Source organism: Crocuta crocuta, unplaced genomic scaffold (genome assembly GCF_008692635.1).
Source record: "Crocuta crocuta isolate KB4526 unplaced genomic scaffold, BGI_CrCroc_1.0 scaffold130, whole genome shotgun sequence".
In the NCBI taxonomy this organism is placed as follows: Eukaryota; Metazoa; Chordata; class Mammalia; order Carnivora; family Hyaenidae; genus Crocuta; species Crocuta crocuta.
This window is the reverse complement of record NW_027527920.1, coordinates 369,372-374,633: the sequence shown is the minus strand read 5'-3', so window position 1 is coordinate 374,633 and position 5,262 is coordinate 369,372. Positions and strand designations below refer to the sequence as shown.

At 53.3% G+C, this 5,262-nt stretch overlaps 1 protein-coding gene across 1 annotated transcript in view; it reads left to right on the top strand.

Moving 5' to 3' along the window:
• Window positions 1-5,262, top strand: part of SCAMP5 (secretory carrier membrane protein 5) — a 49,260-nt gene that overhangs the window by 13,715 nt on the left and 30,283 nt on the right. The gene's annotated exons all lie outside the window — the stretch shown is intronic.

The window sequence follows — 5,262 nt, the reverse complement described above, 5'->3', positions numbered from 1 at the left end:
CGGCTCGGCCCGCCCCCGTCCTAGCCTCTCCCGCCTGCAGGGTCCAGTCCCGAATCCAGACACAGGGGCGTGGGAGCGGTGCGCACGGTTCGGTGCAACGGCAGCGACAGCGGGTGACTTGCCAGAGGAAGTTCCCCCATAATCGCCAGTGCCCTCCCTGAGCCAACCCTCATAAACGGACAGCCTAAATAAAAACTGCGTTTGCGATGCAAATGCCGCTTCAAGCCGGGTCCCTGAGCCCTTCCAACTGAAGGTCGCCCCCTGTCCCCTCCCAAGGAGGGATTTCCAAGAGGCCTGCTGGGGCCTCTTTCCCGCACTCCTCAGGGGAACCCCCACCCCCCATTCCGTCCCTCCCGCGCCGGAGCCGCTCTTCTCGCCTCAAGGACAGCCTGTGCACGGTCAGCAGAGTGCAGAGGCGCTGGCTGCCGCTGCACTCCGTGCAGCCCTCGGGCGACTACGTCGCGGCGTGGTCCTCCCAGTGTGGCCGGAGACTGGGGTCTCAGCTCGCCGCGCCTGACCGGGGCTGGGGGCTCCCGGACCCCAGTACTCTCCTGGGCCGAGGGAGTGAGGCTCTAGGCCAGGCTGACCCTGAGGCGAATGGGAAGAGAACAAGGAGAGACCTTATCGAGCGGAGTTAAGCTTCCTCCACCCATGCAACGTCCACTATTATTAAAGCTGCATGTTTTAGGGTAAAACAGGCATTGTCTCCTGGTAACGTGAAACCCCCTTCTTCCCAGGTGATACTCGTTGTTAGTCAGCCTTAGCCCCCCTGAGACCCAGTGGGGTCCTTTTTCAAAAAGGAGGCTGGATCAAAGCAGGTTTTGAGACAAGGGGGAAGAAACGTGGGAAGTTGAAGCCTCGGAGGCATTATGAAGCTACTGGGTGCCCTTCTCCGGAAATCCATAGGACCGGGAGAATGGCCCAACCTCCTACCAGGAGACGTGGACAGTGAGAGTGAGACTGGGATTGAAGGCCAGCTGACGGCAGGGGAGTTAAAAGGAGCTAGACCCTCCCTAGAAGTGCCCTAGGGCCTTGCCCTTCACCCTCCCACTCCCTTGCGCACGCGCATAGTCAGACAAGAGTGCAGACCTGATCCGGGTAGCGGGTACCACCACCCGGCGTGCATGGCGGGGAGGCTCCCGGAGAGCTGCGGCGGGCGGGAAACCTCAAAGTGAGGGCGGCTTGACAGTGCCTGGGGGTAGCTGGGTCCCAGTCTTGGCGGGGCTGCCGGGGTCCCCTTCTCCCTTCTCGCAGCTGTTCTCGTCTCCTCGTCGTCATCTTGTATGTCCTAGCTCTCGGCCCTGCCGTTCAGAACCGGGGCTGACCCCATTTGTCGCCCCATAGGGAGTGGCTGGAGCTGGTGGTGGACCTTTGCGCCCCAACGTGTGAGTGACCGACTCCGGCCTGGATCTCCTGCTCGCACTCTGGGCTCGGGGGCTCTCGAGGGCTCGTTCCGCTTGGAACCCGTACTTCAGCGCTGCCCCAGCTCTCACGAGCCCCACGAGGAACCGGCACGGCAGCCTCGATAGAACACAAAGACTGACTGCAGTGCGTGGCGGGGCGCAGGGAACCTCATGCAGCAGTTTCGGCTAGGCCTGGAAGAAAGTCCTGGAATGGGTGAAATCTACGTTAGAACGGGCTGGTTAGGGAAGAAGCGAGCTCTCCATCCGCAGGAGTATGCAAGCCTAGGCTGAACTTTCACTTGGAGGGGATATAGGCAGGGTCTGCAATTTGGAGGCATGGGCCTGGGAGCTCCGGGTTTGCGTTGGGTCAGCACGCGGCTGTTCTGCGTGCTTGGGTTGGCCCTCGAAAGCACCCCTCTCCCCCTTTCTACTAGTGCCAGCTGTAGAAGACTCGGATTCACTTGGCTCCCCAGTGAAGCGAGAGCGCCAAAAAGGCCCGCATTCCCTCCGGGGCCCCTCCCCTTCCCCGCTCCCTCTGCAGCACTTAAAATGTAAATGTACATCGTGATTAGCCGCCGGGTCGCTAATTACCGCTGAAGCCATTCATTACCCTGTCAGCGCGCGTCCTAGCCTGCCGGCTGTGCGCTCCCGCTGGGCAGCAGGGTGGCTGGGCTGGAGGGGTGGAAGTGGGAGGGGTCAGGAGTGGGGGGCTGTGAGTAAGGGTGAGCACCAGGGCGGGGAGGAAGAGGGGGCGGGAGAGGGGCCAGTGGGGGTGTAAAAAACAGGCGGCGATGTACCCGCGCGAGGCAGGAAGAGGGGGGAAATGCTCAGACAGCTAGAAATGGGGACGGGGGGTGGATAGCGAGGATGGGGAGGTGCGATGTGAGAGAGCAGACGGGGACGAGGAGCACGCGGGGAGGCGGCCAGGAACCCTGGAGGAGGGGCGAACGCGGTTGGCAGAGGAGTAGAGGGCAGAACTATGGGAAGGTGGGCAAATCTATGTGCGTATCAGTGGCGCATACCCCGCGAAGGTTAGAAACGTGGAAAGACAGTCAGGGCTTTCAGTTAAAAGAGCTGGGTAGGACCGTAAGTATTTTTTTTTTAAGCGCGCAGCGGGGGGGGGGGGGGGACGGGGGATCTATTTCCATATGTGTTTGTAGATGTAGATATATTTTTAAAGTATCTTTAAGAAAAGAGCAAACTGCATCTGTTGCCTCTGAGGCAGCATCCAGTTTTTGTGAGCCTCTAAGAAAAGAACTGTTAAATATGAATACGGAATTAAGCACAGAGTCTTGGAACAGACTGTGTAAATGAGGTACTGACCTTGTAGCCTGAGCTTCATTTAGCTTCTTTTTGCCTCTATGTGACCTTGGGCAATTTACTTAACTCCTATGCCTTGGTTTTCTCAACTGTGAAATGGGGCTAACATAGAAACCTGCCTCATAAACTGATTGGGAGACACGTAGCATCTTAGAAACTTGGCTGGTAAATTCTCCGAGAAAATATTTTTCACATATTATTTGAGATTAAGATAAATTTTCTAAAAATTTTAAAGGGAGGTGGGAGGGTGGGCTGCTGAAAGGAAAGGAAAATGGGCAAAGCCCTGGTAAGAGCAGTTTTCCTAACATGTTAGGGACTAGTTAGTGGCTCCTTAGACTCCCTTTATCGTTAGAGGAGGTGATGGGGTGGTTAGGCTGGAGTCCCTGCTCTGCAAAAGGACCTTTGCAGCAGTGCATCCTGCCTCTGTGGACAAGTCTCCTCTCACCCCAAGTCTGGGAGAAACCCTCAGGCGCAAGACAGGTTTCCTCCTGGGGCACCTGAGTGGCTCAGTCGGCTGAGCGTCTGACTTTGGCTCAGGTCATGATCTCACAGGTTCTTGGGTTTGAGCCCTGCATCCGGCTCTGTGCTGACAGCTCAGAGTCTGGAGCCTGCTTCAGATTCTGTGTCTCCCTCTCTCTCTGCCCCTCCCCCACTCATGCTGTGTTTCTTTCTGTATCAATAATAATAAACATTAAAAAAATTAAAATTTAAAAAAGTTAAAAAAAAAAAAGACAGGTTTCCTCCTCCTCTGTCTCCAGTGGCAGGAAGAGAATGGCAACCTCCTAAAGCTGCTGGTCCTACTCTCAGCCTCTCTGGGCAAGGACTTGGGAACATGCAAAGGAGTCAGGAACTGGAAAATTCAAAGGGGGCCAGAGTTCCGATTTATCAGGCACCTACCAAGTGCTCGGCATTGGGCCAGGTACTCTTACAGATCTATTTCCTGATTCAGTCTTTATAATCTTTCTTTTCATCATTGTTTGACAGATGTGGAAACTGAGGCACAGAGAGGTTAAGTAACTTTGCCCAATGCACCACAGCTAAAAAGCAGCAACCACAGATATAAAGTGAATGCAAGGTTTGCTGATTCACTTTACTACCTCCCCTGAGTATAAGAGGGAAGGAAACTTGGGTCACCTGGGTGGCTCAGTCGAGTAAGCGTCCTACTTCGACTCAGGTCATGATCTCGCGGTCCGTGAGTTCGAGTCCTATGTCGGGCTCTGTGCAGACAGCTCAGAGCCTGGAGCTGGCTTCATATTGTGTGTCTCCCTTTCTCTCTGCTCCTTCCCTACTCTCTCTTTGTCTCTCTCAAAAATAAATAAACATTAAAAACATTTGGGAGAAAAAAGAGGGAAGGAAACTTAAATGATTTGAGCTGCTCGGTAAAGGTGTGAGTTGGTTTTGGGGAAAGGGGGGTTCCTACAGTGAGGAAGATATATTGGTTATCTATTGCTGCTTTAAAAAGTACCCCCTCACCCAAACTCAGCAGGCTGAAACAAAAACATTCATATCTTACACAGTTATTGAAGGCTAGAGATCTAAGAGCAGCTTGTAGGGGTGGTTCTAGCTTAGGTTCTTTCCTGAGGTTGCAGCCAGAGATGTTGGTTAGAGGTCTCAGTTCCTTATCACATTGGATGGCTCCATAGATGTGCTCATTACATATCTGTGGGCTTCCCCCAGAGCAAGTGATCAGAGAGAGAGATAGAGAGAGGGGATGAGCAGGAAGCCACAGTGCCTTCTGTAGGCCAGCTTTGTCTGAAGAGAAATTAAGTTCTACTTCTTGAAGGGAGCAGTGTCAAAAAATTTGTAGATACTTCAAAGCCACAGCAGAAAGGGAGTGTTTGGGAGGTAAATGTAGGAGAGGCAATCAGGAATCAATATATGGAGGCAAATACATGGCAAGACCTTAAATCAGGAAAGCTGGATTTATTTCCTGGTGTACAGAGAGCACTTAATGAAGGTTTGCTAAATGGGTGCATGCATGACAACTTTTCTAAGATTGTTTTCAAGACTTTGCTCATGAGCATAAGAGCAGTCACTACTTTATTTATTTATTTATTTATTTTATTTTAACCCAGGCGCCCCAAACAGTCACTACTTTAGAGGGCCCTCCTGGGGCGCCTGTGTGCCTCAGTCAGTTAAGTGTACAACTTTGGCTCAGGTCATGATCTCGCGGTTCGTGGGTTCGAGCCCTGCGTTGGGCTCTGTGATGACAGCTGAGAGCCTGGAGCCTGTTTCGGATTCTGTGCCTCCCTCTCTCCTTGACCCTCCCCTGCTCACACTGTCTCTGTCAGAAATGAAAAACATTGAAAAAAAAAAAAAAGAGGGCCCTCCTGAAGGATGCATGGGATGATAGCTATCGGAGCTCTTTGCAAATTTAACAAGGCTAGGCAGGAAGCCTGGAGGGGAACTTGCCTGAGAGAGCTCTAAGGAGGGCTCTGCTTTGGAGGAGTCCCTGCCCAGGCTTGGTTCCTCCTGTCTTAGACTGAGTCTCAAGCCTTAGGGTGGTGCTCTAATTCCAGCTTCCCATCTCTGTGGACCC